The sequence below is a fragment of the Symphalangus syndactylus genome, chromosome 19 (assembly GCF_028878055.3).
Source record: "Symphalangus syndactylus isolate Jambi chromosome 19, NHGRI_mSymSyn1-v2.1_pri, whole genome shotgun sequence".
NCBI classification, from domain to species: domain Eukaryota; kingdom Metazoa; phylum Chordata; class Mammalia; order Primates; family Hylobatidae; genus Symphalangus; species Symphalangus syndactylus.
This window is the reverse complement of record NC_072434.2, coordinates 65,887,244-65,907,004: the sequence shown is the minus strand read 5'-3', so window position 1 is coordinate 65,907,004 and position 19,761 is coordinate 65,887,244. Positions and strand designations below refer to the sequence as shown.

General features: G+C 43.3%; 1 long non-coding RNA gene and 1 pseudogene across 1 annotated transcript in view; one reads left to right on the top strand and one right to left on the bottom strand.

Annotated features, from left to right (window-relative positions):
* LOC129458513 (uncharacterized) overlaps positions 1-1,497 on the top strand; it is a 48,536-nt gene extending 47,039 nt beyond the window's left edge. The window contains exons 2-3 of the long non-coding RNA XR_008649645.1: positions 1,042-1,216; positions 1,402-1,497. This is a non-coding gene — a long non-coding RNA (uncharacterized lncRNA). The remainder of the gene's footprint in view (positions 1-1,041; positions 1,217-1,401) is intronic.
* Positions 1,498-8,320: 6,823 nt separating this feature from the next.
* LOC129459089 (uncharacterized) lies at positions 8,321-8,438 on the bottom strand (annotated as a pseudogene).
* Between the last annotated feature and the right edge of the window lie 11,323 nt (positions 8,439-19,761).

Here is a 19,761-nt window from a genome sequence, read left to right as displayed (position 1 = left end):
GTCCAGTCAAGCTGACATAAAATGACTCATCACACCCAAAGTGTCTGTGACATTTTGCCCTCCCCCAGTCTCACCCTTACCATGTCTCCCACCCTCACCACGAAAATTTCTACAGTTTTTCTCTTCATTTTCAGGATCTGGAAACTTCCTCTCACTTCAAGATTGGGCTTTGGGAGGAAGCCAATATCCTGTGCTAGTTCACCACCTTTTTTGAAACTAGAAGCTTTCAAAGCATTTAATTTCTACCTGATATAGGAAACTCCTAACTGTAAGATTACTCTAAGACATTTCTTTAAAAGGTACAGAAGACTCATTAGCGGTTTTCCAACTTCTCTAACCTGAAAGAAGTAGGAGAGGAAAGCACAGACTTGTTATCAATCAAGTTGTGTCTGCCTGGTTTTCTGTGGGTGTGTTTCGTTTTTAATAAATGGCTGCTAATAGTTGAAATTTAATATACTAGCCATAAAAGAAATGTGACAGGTCATGAGCCAAAAGAAGTCAACTATAGGAAGTGGAAATTTTGAATAAGACAATGAGATTCAGTGAGTGATAAATATAGTGTATCATGTGAACTTTTAGTGCCAGAAGAAAATAATTTTATAGACTTAAAGTTATTGATGGTGCCAGATTTCCCTTCCCCTGAGGGAGCATTTCCCAGCCTTTCATCCAAACCTTCTCTTACTCCACACCCTGCACTCCTTTTCCTAATGGGTTTCTGAAGTCCCAGTTAGAGAATGCTGCAGGGTGAACGGAGAGGTGCAGTGTGTCAGCCTAAAAAACAAATCCAGAGAAATCTGCCAAGCATCAAAGTGCTGTTAAAACCTGGAGCTGGCCTCTGGTGTGGTCTGTTTGTGTTTTATGTTGCATTTCAAGATGTTTGGAGCAGCCCCTTGGTTCTTGAGGAAGAGGGAAGTAGATGAGATTTCGACTGCACTATTACTCATTCCTTTGTCCTGTGGAAAACAGACTTATGGCTACTGTTGCAGAAGGAGGCATGATTATGTTTACTCATATATTTCTTTGTGTTTTTCTTCCTACCAGGCCAGGTGGTCTCAGAAGAGGCAACTGGTTGCCAGGATGCACAGTCTATGAAACCCAGAAGTAACTCTGGAGATCCTCCAATTACCTCTCACTTTACAGTGGAGGAAACTGAGGCCCAGATGGAGTCAGTAGTTTACTTGAGATCTCACAGTTGCAGAAGTGGACTAGAAGCCAGGTGATCTGATTCCTAAACCAATGTATTTTCCATTACACTGAGAATTCACACATGAAGTCCTTTAAGACTTCACTTTAAGACTTTCCTTTAAGTCCTTTAAGACTTTCACCTGTTACATAAGAGTATGTTATTCATCTTGTTTTTTTTTTGTTTGTTTGTTTTTTGTTTTTTTGGTTTTTTTTGAGACGGAGTTTTGCTCTTGTTGCCCAGGCTGGAATGTAAATGGCGTGATCTCGACATATTGCAACCTCTGCCTCCCAGGTTCAAGCGATTCTCCTGCCTCAGCCTCCCGAGTAGCTGGGATTACAGGCATCTGCCACCACGCCTGGCTAACTTTTTTGTATTTTTAGTGGAGATGGGGTTTCACCACGTTGGCCAGGCTGGTCTTGAACTCTTGACCTCAGGTGATCCACCCACCTCGGCCTCCCAAAGTGCTGGGATTACAGGCACGAGCCACCGCACCCAGGCTTTGATTTTTTTGTTTGTTTTTAATGAATTAATGGCCTTGGCTTTCAGAGGTAATGGTTTTATTCCTATTTATTTCTACAGTTTGCTCCTTTAAATTACTCCTTTCTTGGTGGTGGGGAAGTTACTGGGTAGAAATAAGGTAGCCTAATTTGAAACAATTAGCCTTAGCTTTTATTTTTTGATGCAAGTGTTTATAAAGCCAGAGTTAGGAAAAGCTAGAGATGGGGCACAGAGACCCGCCCTTGCTTTCCCAACCCTGAACGACACACAGTCAGTAGATTGTTCACTCAGTTGTCAGCCTATGTGCCTTCCTAGAGCTGCTGTGATGTGTCAAGTTGTGTACAATGCTGGACATATGAAACTAGAGTATATGATTTCATTCTTTAGGCAGCTGAGAAGATACAACCCAATGAATCAATTTCTTGCCAGCATGTTACATGCCATAATGGAAGTATACACAGGTGCTGTGGGAGCAAAAAAGAGACACCTAGCCCAGGAGACATTGATTATATCACACTGTCATTCTCATTTACACATGTGTTGGGTCTTAGTTATCTATTTTACCAGCATCCTACATAATACCAGCTCACGGTAGTTGACAAACAATTATTAAATGAATGAATGCATAGCTAAGCATTACCGATTTTGTGAATACAGTCTAGAATGGGAAAGGACCCAGTACTTTGCTTACACCCACAGGTAGCCAACCAGCAGCCACAGACCTGAATCTGATCCACTGTCTTCTGCTCATGCCATGGCTTTTGTTTTTGTTTTTTTTTCAATTGAGCCATCTTTACTTAAAAATGCTAATTTCCAGCTTCTCTTGTAAGATCAGAATATCTGAAAACACTTTACACTTATACCAAAATGACTCCAACTGGTTGGAGCTAAGTAGAACTTAGAGCCTATGATGATTAATTTTATGTGTTGATTTGACTGGGCTAAGGGGTGCCCAGATAGCTGGGAAAACAATATCTCTAGGTGTGTCTGTGAGGGCGTTTCTGGAACAGGTGTGAATCAGTAGACTGAGTAAAGAAGATCCACCCTCACCAATGTGAATAGGCATCATCCAGCCCATTGAGGGCTCAAATAAAACAAAAGGCAGAGGAAGGGTGAATTGTCTTCCGGAGCTGGGACATCTTCCCTTAGATATCAGAGCTCCTGGTTCTCAAGCCTTTGGACTTTGGGACTTACACCATCAGTTCTCCTTGATCTTATGCCTTTGGGTTCAGACTTAATTACGTCACTGGCTTTGCTGTTTCTCCAGCTTGCAGACAGGAGATGGTGGGTCTTCTAGGCCTCCACAATTGCATGAGCCAACTCCCATAGTAAATCTCTTTACATATCTATCCAACGGGTTCCACTTCTCTGGAGAATGCTGACTAACACAGATCCCCTTCGATCAAGCACGAGCCCTGAGTTGGCCATGGTCCTACCTGTCATAATGAGAGAACTCTTCTCATTTGTGTTATGGGTCCTGGAGGCATTTGATTATTGGTCTGGACATTCACAGGAAACCCATGTAGAAATAGCAAGTACACCTAGGAAAACTAGGAGAGAATTCCCAGAGTTCTAAGGGCTTATAGAAGTGCAGTGTCAATGAATGCAGGATTGAGCCAAGCTGGAGAGAGGGAGGCTGGCCTGCAGGAGAAGAGATCCTTTACTGGTACCTGAATTGGCTCCTGCCAAGTTTATCTCTGCCGATGAGGAAGCTTTGCCTCTAGTTTCTCTCCTGAGAAGGGAGAATTTCAATCAACCCTGGCTTTTCATAAAGGACTTGGGGCTGCTGGCTGAATAGCCTGTTTGTTGGGGTTCACCCATGGGGATCTGCAAGGAGGCCTGAATCTTCTGATCCATCCAACCTCTCATTTTACACTTGAAGAAACTGAGGCTGAGAGAAGGGAAGTGACTTGGCCAAGGCCACACAGCAAGGTCAAGATCCAAGACTAAAACCAATTGCTTCTCTGTTTTGCTTATTACTACAGCACAGAAATAAAGAAAAAGGGAATGGGAGAGAAGAGGTAGGTGTGGGGAGGCAATATGAAAACATGGAACAAGTGCTCTGCTTTTAGAATAACCAGAACTTTGAGCCCAGAAGATTTCTTTTCTTTTAATAAATAAATGTTTTATAACCTTACTTCTGTGGCTGGTGGGGAAAAAAGTCCTTCAAGTCTCCAATGTTAGGAAAACCTCCATTAAATTCTAGTCTTCAAATCTGAGTCATAATAACTATAATAAACTCTGGGAGTGTTTCTTTAGGGTTTCTCTTTTAGCGTGGAGAGGAGACAGCAAAAAGAATAGGCAAGTTTTCACAGGAAAAACTTGTAAATAGGCAAGTATAACAAGAAAATTTATAAACTGGGATGGCTTCATAATTAGGCATCGCCTAATTGTGCTTATGTGTCTAGTCAAGTGTTCCAGGGGAAGAAGGTGTTGGGGATGAGGGAGTAGGATTGGGTTGGGGGTAGTAGACTATATAAGGCATCATGCTCCTTCCCATGGAGGGCATGTATAATGGTTAATATTAGGTGTCAATTTGATTAGATTGAAGGATGCAAACTATTGTTCCAGGGTGTGTCTGTGAGGGTGTTGCCAAAGGATATTAACTTTTGAGTCAGTGATCTGGGCAGGCACCATCTAATCAGCTGCCAGTGCAGCCAGAATAAAAGCAGAGGAACATGGAAGGAGTAGACTTGCTGAGGCTTCCAGCCTTCATCGTTCTCTCGTGCTGGATGCTTCCTGCCCTCGAACAACAGACTCCAAGTTCTTCAGCTTTTGGACTCTTGGATTTACACCAGCAGTTTGCCGGGGGCTCTGGGGCCTTCAGAAGGCTGCACTGTCAGCTTCCCTACTTTTGAGGTTTGGGGACTCGGACTGGCTTCCCTGCTCTTCAGCTTGCAGACAGCCTATTGTGGGACTTCACCTTGTGATCATGCAAGTCAATACTACTTAATAAGCTCCCCCTCATTTATACATCTATCCTATTAGTTCTGTCCCTCTAGAGAAACCTGACTAATATAGCATGTGTATGTGCTGTTCCCTTTGCTTGGAATGCTTGTCCCCACTCTGACCCTAAGCACCACCACACCCTTCCTTCCTGGAGCTCAGGCCGTTATCCTCCAGGGCTCTGTTGAAATGTTCCCTGGGCACCCCGCACTCTGCTTCACAGCACTCATCACATTTGTCACTTGTGTAATTTGTTGCTTATCCCAGGCTTCCGTATTACACCATAAGCTCCATTAATGACAGTGTTGTCTGCCTTGGTTTTGTTCATGATGAGCACAGTGCCTGGCCCACAGTACCAGCTCACTAAGTATTTAGCAAAGGGCTTTATGAGGTCATCCCTGGCTCCAGCACCTCACAGTCTTTATGGTGACTGTTCAGAGGGCAGCTAAGCAGAAAAGAAGTTTTCAACAAGTTTTCCCTCTCAGTACTACATGGCAAGTCACATCTCCAAACTGGGGAGTGTGCCTGAAGAGTCAGGTCTGGCAGAGAGAGGATTTATTGCCCTAGGTTTAAACAAGCAATCTCGACATAACTTCCAAAGGCATTGGCTGCTTGGAAGAAGTGAGTCCCTTGGGTCATTCCCTTCATTATTGTGAACTCGTGGCTGAGCAGGACAGAAATGTCACACAGGTGGACTGAGAACAAAAAGAATTCAGATTCAGGAGCCCCAAAGTGGCATCCCAAGGACAGGTGCTCAGAATTACATGACTTGGTTTTCTGTTGAGCTATTTCTGTCTTGGATAATTATGGCATGAGCTCTTGGCCAGTGGTGGGAATTAATTGATTTTAATTCTCCTGTAAAGATTCTCTTAAGTAAAAGTAAACCATTTGCAAACTGGAGTTCTTTGAGTTATTGGTAACAACTTACTTTGCACACACCTCATAGCACACTGGTTAATAGCCCCCACCAAATAACTAATATTGAGGCACTTTGCTAATGTATGCAAAGTGCTTTTAAGTACTATGCTATTAAATCTTCACAACATCACAGGTAGGTATTAGCACCATCTTACCTATTTTATGGCTATCCAAACAGAGGTCTTCAAAAGTTAGAAAATCTGCACAGTCACAGAGCCAGTGGAGCCACAGCTGAGGCATGGACAGGCTGCTCTCCTACCACCTGCCAGGCCCCACTTGCCCAGCTCATGAGGTCCAAAGTTTTCTCAACAAACTGCTTGGTGTCAATGTTGTAACCTGGAGCATTGCCCTGCAGCAGAAAGGCAGGCCTGGACATTCGCATGTCAGCATGGGGCAAATCTGATAATTTCCAATTGGGATCCAAGAAAAAGAAAAGCTCTCCACATGCCAACAACATTGTTATGAAGCTCTCTTGACCCAGCTACCCAACAGTGATCCCAAACATTTGGTCTCTCCAGTGTGTGTATGGGGGTGAGGGGCAGCTGGGCATGTAGCCTTGTACACTTAGCGCTTGGAGAGGTAGGGACAGGGGTCTAAATTAAGGGAAACGCTGCCCAGCGGCTGGCTTTGGGAAGCATGCCCAGCAGCCATGTGGAAGTTCACTGCATTGAGGTGAATTACACCAGGTGGGGTGAGTACAGGAGAAGGAAGTAGAAGTCGAGCCTGCTTTTCAAAATTACCCTGCAGGCTGTTGTCCCCAGAAGAAGAGATCAACCTCAGGGGAGACCAGAGTCCTAAACACAAAACAAAAGAGTAATAAGGGAGGAAGCAAATGAAATTGCTTATCTCATTTATTTATTTTTCTCTCCCATTTCCGCCTATGCTCCTCCAACTGAACTCCCCCTACTCTCTGGTTTCCTGGCCACTATCTGGCCAATAACCTCCACATTAGCATCCCCAGCCCCTCTGTGCCCCCTGTAATCTCTTTTCCAGGCTTTGCTGAGGACTGTATTTACTGCCACACAGGATTTCCGTAGGTGATAACAGCAGGGCCTGGTTGGCTTGTCCCTCTGTTCAGAGCCAACCCTCAGCTTCTTGTGGTGTCTTCTTACAGCAAGGGAAGAATCTTAATTTCTCCCAAGAATGTGACTCCCTTTAAGTGTCTTACCTACACTCAACAACTAAGCAAGCCTCTTGATGAGCAGCCCTTCACTCTCACATCCTCAACACTGTGGATTGAGAATTTACATTTTTTTAAAAAGGCGGGGCACAGTGGCTCATGCCTGTAATCCCAGCACTTTGGGAGGCTGAGATGGGAGAATCGTTTGAGGCCACAAGTTTGAGACCAGCCTGGCCAACATAGGGAGACTCCATCTCTACAAAAAAATTTAAAAAAATTAGTCAGGAATGTGCTACTTCGGAGGCTGAGGCAGGAGGATTGCTTGAGCCCAGGAGGTTGAGGCTACAATGAGCTGTGATCACACCACTGTACTGCAGTAGCCTGGGTGACAGAGCAGGACCCTTTCTCTAAAAAAAAGTAAAAAATAAATGTAAAATCGGGTCTGTTCTGCTCTGTATGTGTATGGGTGCCCCACATGGAAAGCCAAGAGACATAAGAGGTGCTGAGGGGAATTTTCCAAGGCGGGTCACCCACTCACAAATCTCTAATCTGGGGATCGGATTGTGGGACGGACCTCCAGAACCCATCCCTCCAGGACTCTGACAGGCGTTGTCAATCCAGGTCCGCACAGGAAGGGGACCCTTGATGGCCATTCTCACAGAACATGTCCCCACCCTACCACATTCGCTCACCCCAGGCTGCTAGCTTTTCACTCAAAAACATACGTGCTTTACAGGGTGATGTGTTCTGTTTTTTAACTTCCTACTAATGTGTAATGCACATTCAGACAAGTACACAAGTCACATGCTCAATACATTTTCACAAAGTGGACAAACTTGGGTCATCAGCACCAGATCAATAACAGAGTATTTCCCATGGCCAGAATCTCTTGTCTGCACCCGGCCCCATCACCGCCCACCTCCTTCCCACCCAGTGTAACCACTGTCCCGACTTTGAGCACCACACATCAGGCTTGCCTCCCAGGGGTCACTCTTTAGAAGCTGATTCCACAGATGCACAGAGAAGACTTTACTTTTTCTTCATCAACAATGCCTGAGGTTGGGGAGGTTTGTGGAGCCTGATCTGGGTGTTCTATGTTACTTTTAACTGTCAAGATCCCTAACACCTTAACACCACATAAACCGGAGGAATCATAGGGACAGGATTATCCCAGAGAGAAACACAGCGGTGGGCAGCCGGCCAAGTGTGGAGGAAAGTGAGATGAGATCAACAAGATGAAGGCATTGTCAAGAGTCAGGAGCTGCAAGAGGTCGGGGCCCCCAGGGACAGACTGCAAAGAAGGCAGGAAACTTAAATATAAGCTCATATTTTTACCAAAGGGAGAGAGAAAAGAATTCCAATCCCTTCCTGCAGTCTTCATCCCATCATTGTATCTTTCAATTTCTTCCCCATTCTAGGGACACTATTATAAGCAAAGCCACATCCTCTATCTCTTTAAACACCCATTGCACAATAGAAATATAATGTGAGACACACGTAATTTTTTATTGCAGTAAAAGATACATAACATTTACTATTAGTGGCATGTAGTGCATTCACAATATTGTGTAACTGACACCACTATCTAGTTCCAGAACATTTTAATCATCACAAAGGAAACCCTGTACCAATTACACAATCATTTTCCATCCTCAAAACCATGGTTAGATGCCACAGAGAAGTTGGCAATACCAAAGTTATATGAGTGTTGTACAGGCCTCTTCCATTCTCGTCAAGGGGAATGCTAACCTTCTCTTCTTTATACAACACTCACATATGTAATTTAAAATTTTTTAGTAACCACATTAAGAGGTGAAAAGAGACAGATGAAATTAATTCTAATGCTTTCTTTAACCCAATATTATATAAGCTATTATCATTTCACATGTAATCATTATAAAAAAAATTAAAAAATATCTTACATTTTCAATTGTACTGAGTCTTTGAAATTGGGTGTGTATTTTACATGCACAGTGCATCTTAATTTCTACTGGCCACATGTCAAGCACTCGATGACCACATGTGGTTAATGGCTACCATGTCAGACAGTGCAGCTCTAAATAATTCATAAGATGCTATCAACTCCTAAATCATCTTTTTAAAAAGTGATTCTTACATATGCAAAGATTCTAGGCTATGGTTTCAATATAAATTTTATGAATTTTAATTAATGATATTTTAAATGGAAAAATTAATATTAATTTTAACATAGGCTGGGCACAGTGGTTCAAAACTGTAATCCCACAGCATTTTGGGAGGCCAAGGCATGTGGATCACTCTTGAGCCTGCGCAACATAAAAAACCTCATCTCCACAAAAAATACAAAATTTAGCCAGGCAGGGCTGGGTCCCAACTACTCATGAGGCTGAAGTGGGAGGATGGCTTGAGTCCTGGAGGTGGAGGTTGCAGTGAGCTGAGATTGCACCATGGCACTCCAGCCTGGGTGACAGAGCGAGACCCTGTCTCAGAAAAGAAATTTAATATAAATTCACTTTCTTAATTATAAAAAATAAAATATTTGGAAGCTACAGAAAGAAAAAGTAGCTGTAAGTCCTAAAACAAGAGCAAGGATAATCACTTTTTAGCACCAGGTGTGTTAGGACTTCTTTGTGGTTCTTTGCTCATCATATAGCAAATGAAAACTAAATACCAACACAGCCACTCACCCAGAGACAAACATGCAGACGTTCAAAGGGTCATGACTATCAGCACACAAGGCCAGGCAGGGTGACCGACCCCTGAGGACAGCGGCAGATTTGTCCCATGGCCTGACAACCCTCCTATTTCATCAGCAATTTTCTAGCAAACCAGGAGCTTGCACCAGCCAAATCTAGAAACCTGGACTCAGCCCAGCATCATGGGAAGCTGCCCTGGCAGTTTTAGGGGATGCAGTTGGTCCCTTCCATCAGGGCCCTGTGGAAGATACATCTAGAATGGTCATACCTTTGCGCCTTTGCAACCATGTGCCTGAGTGTCCCAACTCCACCACCACCAGAGCTCCCTCCCATGTGCTGCCTTGTGCTTATTGGGGTGTCCATGAAGACTCCCTTTATCAGGAAGTCTTTAAAAGAAGGGGAAATGTCCCTTTTGTTGAGGACTCAGGTGGGAAGAGGAGTGAAGGCAATGGATGAATTCACTCCCCTTTCAAAACTCCTTCCAACCTTCCAACCTCCAGATCTTTCTAGCATTCTCTCTCCCACACATTTGGACCTAAGCTTAAAAATATGACCTGGGTAATGAGGAGGTGAGTTAACTAGTTTGTATCCAAGAGCCTTTCCAACCCAAACATTCCAGGGTGTTAGGATGCCATTCATTCCTCCACCTGACAGACATACAGACACACACACACAGAAATCCACACACTGCCTGAGTCTCCGGTTCCACCCCATAGAGAAGCACACAAAGGAAGGAGAATAGGTTTCCTCAGCCCTGCTAACTCACAGGAAATACACAGATGGCTAAAAAGAAGCACTGTTATTTAGCATCCATGCTCAGAAAGAAGAAAATCTAGCAGAAACCAGAGCTGATATCCAAGAACGCAAAAATATTTTTGGGGGGATGCTTCATGCCACAATGCCCCAAGTTGGAAAAAAAATGCGCTATTTCATATGTTTATAACAACATCTGATTTAATATTATACAGTTTTGCTTTGTCACAAACCAGAACAAATACTGTCAGATTTATTACATCCTTCTATTCTGAGACTTAAGTAATCATAGTTAGTAATGGAGCCATTCCACAGCTTAAGGGAAAGCTTTACAATTCTTTGGGACCTATGATTCCTGAGAGGCAGGTTATTTCAAGAAGAATTTAAGGTTTTGAAGGTCTCAACGGAGGTTGAAATTCATCCCTTCCATTTCACAAGAAAAGAGTTTCCTCTGAAGCTTGGCTGGGAGGGAGGGAGAGAGGAAAACAAGTTGGCACAGACTGTCACTGAGCTCTTAGCGAATGTGGCCATCGTTCATCAACATTCCCAATCTTTACCTTGCCTTTCTTTAAAAAGAAAGAAAGGAAAGGTAGAGAGAAGAGAGAAAGAAAGAAAGAAAGAAAGAAAGAAAGAAAGAAAGAAAGAAAGAAAGAAAGAAAGAAAGACAGACAGAAAGAAAGAGAGAGAAAGAAAGAGAAAGAAAAAGAAAATACCATTGGCACTCATGCTTTTAAAATTGTTAATGCTGTATTTGGGACCCTCTTATTTGTTGATTCACTAAAAGAAACTAGTTGATTTTTATAAGGAAATTAAATTTTCTTACAAAACATGTTTTCTCATTTACTCCCCCACACATGCATGCACACACAGTCATTTGTTACATGATTTGTGGACAATTGTTAAGCCCCAAGCATTGCCTCTGCTTGGCTGACAAATTCAGGATTCGTTAATGATGTGGTCATTGACTCTGTTGCGTGGAGGCTCAGGTTGTGGGTTTGGTACCTTCAGAGCTTCGCTCCCTTTCAGGGCATACACAGTCCTCTCCTGCATCCAAAAGTGGGGCTGTGCTCCCCTGAGGGCTGGGGGAGGTGTGTTTGGATCAGTGTGACCCCATCACTCAAAATGAGCACATCCATGCTTAGCCATGAAGTATTCTAATGGGTTCCATTTTTCTCAGAAAGCCAGAATTTGTTACCCCAGTATTTCTTTAGATACCACTAAGAAGAATGTCAACATTAATGTGGGGTGAGTAAGAGTGATGGAAACTTGGTCTACAGAAAATCAAGTAAAAGTTTTGGACAGCTTAGAGTCTTTATAAAAATGAGAATTTCTAGGTTCCATTGCAGAACTCCTAAATCAGGATATCTGAGAATCTGACAGAGGAAGCTACCCATGGTTCACAGGTGATTCAAATACACACACCAGTCTTTAAAGGTCCTTTCAGTAAGTCATAAGCAATCGTTTTAAAACAAGATTGTAGGATCAAACCAGTTTCCGGATGAAGGTACTACCACTCTTCGAATTCATTCTTCCCAACTTATTTTGTAGCATTGCCAGAAGGCACAAGCCTTGAGTTCTAATTCTAGCCCATCACCTATAATGTGGACAAGTTACTTAACCTCCCCAAAGCTCAGTGACATGCGTTATACATTCAGAAGAAGAGTGATGATACGTAAGCAGCTTACAGAAGACTTTCACATCTATCCTACCTCACTGGGTCATCAGCAAGATCTAATCGTATAGGGTGGATGAAGGTGCACTGCAGGTTTCGTGGCACTTTACAAATGCAACGTACACTTAGAACGTGGTCCTACTGGGTTTTGTTTGTGGGTTTTAGTTTTATTTTGTTTTGTTTTGAGATCAAAATATCTGCTTTTTTTCTGATAGAAATTCCATTGCTTTTGTATTCCTAAACTACATCCTCCAGCCTAGGTTTTATCAATAATACTGAATCCCAATATTGAATTTATCTCCCCGGCCTTGGGCAAAACTGGAGAACTACAGGCATCTCCCAACTAGGGAAGGGTCTTTTCTGCCAAAATCACCACTTGGACCAAAGGGACCAGGGTCCTAGCACCTTGAAAGCAGCAAGAGCCCAAGTAGAAAAGAGAAGGAGAAAGAGCAGAGCTCAAACTCACTGCTTCCAAATTTACCAATCAGATCTCCCCCAAACAAGAGAGTGTGAGGAGGCAGAGAGGGGCCAAGACTAAGGAATGTCTCTTCATTTGGACATACTAGGGATAAGTGTGATTATAACACATTTATTGTAGCTAAGTTATCTGTATCCCCAAATTCCTCAATTTTTTGTTCTTTGAGCCCATTGTGCTTACACATTAGGCCCAGTCATATATAGGTATATATATATTATAGGGATAGCATCTTCAGGGAGGAAATCAACTCCTATCCCCATCTCCAGTGTCACTTCCATGTAGATCTTTCTAGAAAGGTACTGTGTGTTTTGCCCCATAAGGTTCTGAGATGGGCCAGTACAGTACATTGTGTTCTTCAAGGCCTTTCTGTAGTCAAGATAAAAATTGTCGATCCTTTTCTATTTTCCATCTCAAATTATGTCCAGACATCGCACTGCCCAACAGAACCTATCAGAGATTGTGCAGCAAAATCAAGTGATATCACAAAGGTACCTCAACAATAAAATGACAATAAGATGCTCTAGATTTGAACATAAACCCCCCAACACCAAATTACCAAGGAGTCTGAAGTCCAAAATTAAATTCCAAGTTAAGGGCCAAAGAAGGCAAAATGAGAAATTAAAATCTGAAGTTAAATTATCTCACTCTCAAGTTCAAAAACATTACATTGCAATTTCTTGTTCTTTTTGGTGTCAGCAAGAAGAGTTCTGAATGAGCTGCGCGGTGTTGGTGTTCTTTCAGCAGCAGTAGCCTAGGATGCCTTTCTAGGAAGGGACTTTAGAGTTGGGATTAACGCAACTCCAAGTCTCTGAAGTGTTGTACCATTTTAAATTATTTTTTAATTGTGGTAAAATATACATAACATAAAATGTACCACCATAACCTCTTTTTTATTCTTTTAAAGACAGGGCCTCACTCTACCACCCAGGCTGGAGTACAGTGGTGTGATCATAGCTCACTGTAACTGTGAACTCCTTGGCTCAAGCTATTCACCCACCTCAACCTTCCAAGTAGCCAGGGCTAAAGGCATGCACCACCATGCCTGGCTAATACTTTCATTTTTTGTAGACATAGGGTCTCACTATGTTGCCCAGGCTGGTCTTGAACTCCTGGCCTCAAGTGATCCTCTTGCCTTGGCCACCACAACCATTTTTTTTTTAAGTGTACAGTTCAGGAGTATTAAGCACATTCACTTTGTTTTGCAACCAATCTCTGGAACTCTTTTCATCTTGCAAAACTGCAACTCTATACCCATGAAACAACTCCTCCTCATTCTCCATTCCCCTCATCCACTGGCAACTAGCATTCTACTTTCTGTTTCTATTTTATATCTAGAACAGTGTGACTGCTCTAGGTACCTTATATTAGTGGAATCATATAGTATTTGTCCTTATATGAAAGGCTTATTTCACTTAGCATAACGTCCTCAGGGTTCATCCATGTTATAGCATGTGTCAGAATTTCTTTCCTTTTCAAGGCTGAATAATATTCCATTGTATGTATAGGCTACATTTTGTTTATCTATTCATCTGTCAGTGGACATGGGCTGTTTCCATTTTTTCTCTTTTGCTATTGTAAATAATGCTGCTATGAACATGGGTGCGTGTCCCTCACTTTTTAAATTGCTCAAGAAGTTCAAACAACACAGGAGATGATCACAGCACAAATTTAGAAAATAATCCAGTCCCCAGTCCCAGATAATTTATCCAGACAAAACTCATTCCTAAAGCCCAATACTTGGTGTTGCCAAAAACGACAGCAGATTCAGAAGGGAAAATCGCTTTAGAAGATTCTTTAAAGGGAAAAAGGGTAAATGGTTTTAACTGAAGTGCTGTTCATTCATTGCCAGGTGACCATAATCCTTGGAGAGGCTAATTATGGCACCATTTTTTTTTTTTGTTTTGTTTGTTTGTTTGTTTGCTTTTTACCATATCTGGGGGAAATGAGTTCATTCCTGTAAACAGTCTGCTCTGACAGTAGCATTTGAGACATTACTGCTTTAAATGCATTTTCATGGTTCAAAATAATAGCACTATTAAAAAGTGTTTCTTCAACAAGGATTTGTTTTCTCCCTAAGAAGCTTAAAATGTGGACACCACAAATAATGACCAAAGCTGCTGGGTATGGCCTAACAAAGAGAAGACAAAGCACTCATCCTGTCCTCCAGATCATGCCCAGAACACTGTCTGCCAACATGTGGCTTGCCAACTGGAATGATGCAAATGTCAGACCCACATCTGTGGAAAAGGGGCTTGTCCCACAGGAAGCAAGCTATTGGGGAATGGGGAGAATGATATAATTAGAAATTTAAGACACAGTGTAACTCAGAAAAATGTTGGCTGGGCAGCACATTGCTAAGACTTGAAATCTTTATTTTGTTCTCTTTTCAAAAGCCTTGTGAGCATAATGAGAAGAATATGGCTTTAAGAACTAAGATTCACCCCATCAGGCATTAATGGTGTCCAGAAACTATGTGAACAATCTTACTTGACATCCCCGAGACGTTTATATCTGTCCAATGCAAAATCAGAGGGGGGAGCATGTGAATTTTCTCAGCCTTTTGATAGCACATATACAAGATCTCTTAGCCCCACAAAAGCTCCAAATATATTCTCTAGGACTTCTACTGCCTTAAAATATAGACTTGCATTTATCTTGGCCACATTAACGAGATCTGTTTGACCAATACATTTATATTTATGATGACTAAGGGCAGATTATGGTTGTTAAAATTTGTCCTTGGGACATGAAAACACTCTTCTGTCATTAATACATTTTATAATATAAACTATGATGTCAGGTCAACATAAAGGGTAAAAACGTTCCTAAAGTATGCACACATCATTTTTTAAAGCAATTGAGCCTAATGGAATAACAAAGGTCATCATAACAAACCATTACAGCCTTGGTCTTGGCAACTCTGGCCACAGAAGAACCTCCAAGAAACGATCATCATTCCTCCAATGTTATGGCATCCAGACGACAGGAATGGCTAGCAAATGAGTCATACGGGCTCAGATCCGCGGTAGCTATGTGAGCGCTGGACGATCAATTATTCATGTGTTTACAAAGAGCTTTCCTGGTTGATGTTAACCAGAGCTGCCTGCAACGAAGAGCTCTCCAGCTGTCCTTGGCCGTCCTGGGCCTCAGACTAACAAGCAGCTTTAATTGCTAGGCAGGTCATGTGGAAGGTGCTCCTCCCCTCGACCCAGTAAATTCAATCTCTCGAGACTTTGTTAGGTGTAAAAATGTTAATCAGAAATAATCACAACAACAATACTTTATTTACAGTACTCCCAGTAAATTCTAAAGAGGGAGACAAAAGTTAGACTTAACTTAGTTCCCACAGGGATCCACCAGGATTGGAGACTGACCAATACCAGGTCAGGGATCGGTAGAGGGCATAACAAATGCCAGGGAAGGGGAGGGACTAGGGGTTGTGGGTTTCACAAGGAAAGTAAGAGGAAGAGCAGTCTAGAATGCTCTGTAAAGGTAAAGGAGCATGACTGAGGACCAGCAAGGGGGAATGCACTAGACTGGCCAACAAATAGCCAAATGTGAGTGAACTTGACCTGTCCATCAAAAATGGCCTTGGAAGAGGCTGAATGGGAAGTCACTTCTCAGTCCTTTTTGTTACTTTACACAACCTACCGCCTGTCCAGGAAGAATAATAATGTAATTTAGGCAACTCTTCTCTCTGAGCCAGGCTGCAGAGCATGGGAGCAGGTGCCCCACCACCCAATTCCTCAGCTGTGTTTGGAGGAAGAGCAGAGTTATAGTCAGAGCTGTGGCCCAAGCCTCTTCCTTTGAAGAGAGTGTGGTCAGAGCAGACCAAGGGATGCCTCAGGGGCTTTTTTATTATCCCAGTTCCAAGAACATTTGTGGTACCGAGCCAGATTCTTCCTCTTGCTTGAAATTGGGTAACTTTAGATATCATCATAACTCATTCATCCATTCAGAGAAAGTGGTTGAAGCAAACAATCTCTGTTCTTGCAGACAGCAAAACACAGTAGTGCTTTGTGCAGACATAGGTAGATTCAGGGCCATAGGACTTCTGAGGTAATTCTGCTTTGTAAGGTGGAAGGCAACACTAGTTGAGAAGAGTTACAATAGAAAGGAAAAGCTAGGGCCGGGCGTGGTGGCTCACAACTGTAATCCCAGCACTTTGGGAGGCCAAGGCAGGCAGATCACGAGATCAAGAAATCGAGACCATCCTGAAAAAACATGGTGAAACCCCATCTCTATTAAAAATACAAAAATTAGCTGGGTGTGGTGGCATGCACCTGTAGTCCCAGTGAGAGGTGAAGCCAGCTGGACTTCCTGGGTCTAGTGGGGACTTGGAGAACTTTTCTGTCTAGCTAGAGGATTGTAAACACACCAATCAGTGCTCTGTGTCTAGCTAAAGGATTGTAAATGCACCAATCAGCACTCTGTAAAAACTCACCAATTGGCACTCTGTGTCTAGCTAAAGGATTGTAAATGCACCAATCAGCACTCTGTAAAATGGACCAATCAGCACTCTGTAAAATGGAGCAATCGGCAGGACATGGGCGGGGACAAATAAGGGAATAAAAGGTGGCCACCCCAGCCAGCAGTGGCAGCCCATTTGGTTCCCCTTCTAAAGCTTTGTTCTTTCGCTCTTCACAATAAATCTTGCTGCTGCTCACTTTGGGTCCGTGCCACCTTTAAGAGCTGTAACACTCACTGCAAAGATCCGCAGCTTCATTCTTGAAGTCAGCGAGACCAAGAACCCACCAGAAGGAACCAATTCAGACATACCAGCTACTCAGGAGGCTGAGGCAGGAGAATTGCTTGAACCTGGGAGGTGGAGGCTGCAGTGAGCTGAGATCTCACCACTGCACAGCCTGGCGACACAGCGAGACACTGTCTCAAAAAAAAAAAAAAAGAAGAAAAGAAAGGAGAAGCTAGCAGAAGAGAAACAGGGCACCTCTCCCTGGCGCATGAAGCATCCTGGAGCACTTTCATCACAGGTATTGTTGTAACTTACATCACAGGTATTGCTGTAAGGGCAAGATTAGAGAGAGTCTGGTTTCCCCTCCCTCACCCTGATCCACCCTATCCATCCAAAAATGCATGTTTGGAAAATGAGCCCGAAGAAAGAGAGTGCTTCTCCCTAAGGCCCACAACAGGAGACCTGGTCTAAGACACTTCTCCACACCTCCTTTAACCTATCAAGTCCCAGTTCCATCCTTTTACTCCAGCAAGAGGGGCAAGGGAGGGGACAAGGGGAAGTGTCCCAAGAGAGGTCTCCTTCACATGGCGGGAACTTTTAACTTCTTCAGTCTTCCCATGAGTGCACCCCTCCTGCTAATTGGGATTCCTTGGCTCACTGGCATTCTGCCTAGAGATCAGAGGAACATTTCTCAAAAGACAGTCAAAAACAGACCTTTGGGAAGGGCAGCATTAAACACAGATGTCTTCATGAAGGCCTCTCCAGAGCCTTTTGCCTTTGAAGAGAAGTGAGGCAAGCAGGACTTTCCAAACTTATTGGTCCATGGAATTGTTTTTAGGAGCATCCCTAAAGGCAAACTTTCAGAATTCCATGGACCAATAAAACACGGGAAATGCAGTGTTAGGGTGTGGTAGCAACACTCCTATTATATCCACAATCAAGGTCTGGTCTGAGAGCCACTCCGTCACTTTCAAGGAACTTTAATGTATCTGTTCTCCACCATCATGGGTTGCTTTAATTTGATACACTCTCAGAATGCTGGGAGCACTTGCCGGGAGTTTCAGCCTGCCATCACTGTTGGTGACAGCCTCATAAATGGTTTCCCAAAGTCCCATTTGGCTAGTCTAATTTACCTAACCTCCCCATGCACTCTTACCAAATTGGGAGACCCTCACAAGCTCATCTCCTCACCCTGCCCCGTTATCAGTAAAGGGAGAAGGAGAGGAGGAGTATTTCTCCCTGTAGGACAACTGCCTGAATTCCATCAGCCACCCCCCACCCCCCCGCCACCGATTTCTTTCTGCCTTCGTGTATATAAGTTGCTGCCCTGGTCTTTTGGTTGGAAGTTTCTAATATTTTCTGCAGAAGACTCACAAAAGCAAGCCTTTAGGCAGCCCCTCCGGAGCCTGGCTCACATTGTCCTTTTCAAGACCTCCAGCTCTGAGTTTGTGACTCCCCAATACGGCTGCAGCATAAGTTGCCACACAGAGGAGACGCCCACCGAGGGTGGATATTTTGGCCTGACCCCAAATGTCTGTCATTTGCTGTTGTAAGATCTGAAAGTCTGGGATGGCCTACATTCCTGATCCTGTATTTCAAGTGGAATAGTGTGCAAATGCTCAGTATCCAAAATAAATGGGATATCAGCTTTGTCTCTGGCATTAACCAACTCATTAAATATAAAATAAACACAAGTGAATGGCTTTTAAATCTCACTGACAGAAAGCTTGGCAACTACTCTGAGATTCTAGAGGTCACTGGAACTTCTCTCTTCAAACAGGAATCTTCCTCACACTGTGAGGCACAGAAGGACAGGTCTGCCCAGTGAGGAGGGTTTCTGGGTGCTCCCTTCCATGTGGGAGCTGCCCTGCAGAGCTAGCTACCCTGAGAGCATGGCCATGGAGAATGATGGTTACTGCCCCGATAGGGCACAGAGAAGTGGCCGTTAGTTCTTACAAGTGGTTAGAAATTCAGGACTAAGGCTTTCACTTGCCACTAATTATAAATACCTAAGAAGAGCCACCAAACCTTGGGTTTCTGATTGCTCCCTACCTATTGGCTGTTCCCAGAGAGCCCATATTCACATGGTTTCCTAAATCCTGTGTACACTCACTCTCCCATGGGTCCCCCGGTCCCATTAGTAATGCTACTTGCTGAACACTTCGCTTTGTCTCAATCTATCTGCAGTTTCAACATCAACTGGACTTTTTGGGGAAGGTGACGGCCCAGGTTCTCTAGATAATTGATGTAATTATTCACCTCATGCCAAGCATGCAGAAAACAAATTGTAATAATTCACCAACCATAAAACAAGCACATGCACCTCTTTGCTCAGAACTTTACTTCAGGGCTCAGCTAGATTTCAGTGATTACTGACCTCTTTTATAAAATCAAAGTGAAAAAATGCACAGCTTTTGGTAAAAAGCATGTTGACTTGATAGTCCTTCAAAGGTGGGTGCTTGCCTGGGAGGCTACGGGTGAGCAGGTCCATTATGCAGAAGACCCAGCTGTGGTCAGGTGTCAGAATTATTGGCTTTGCCCATTTACCTCAGTCAGCTTTCTTTTTTGTTTCCTTTTTCTTTTTTAGAGATAGGGTCTCACTCTATCACTCAGGCTGGAGTGTAGTGGTGCAATCATAGCTCACTGCAGCCTCAATCTCCCACTCCTGGGCTCAACCAATCCTTCTGCCTCATCCTCCCAAGTAGCCATAGCCAGGACTGCAGGCACGCACCACCACACCCAGTGCATTTTAAAAAAATTTTGTAGAGACAGGATCCCATTATATTGTCTGGGCTGGTCTCAAACTCCTGGGCTCAAGCCAT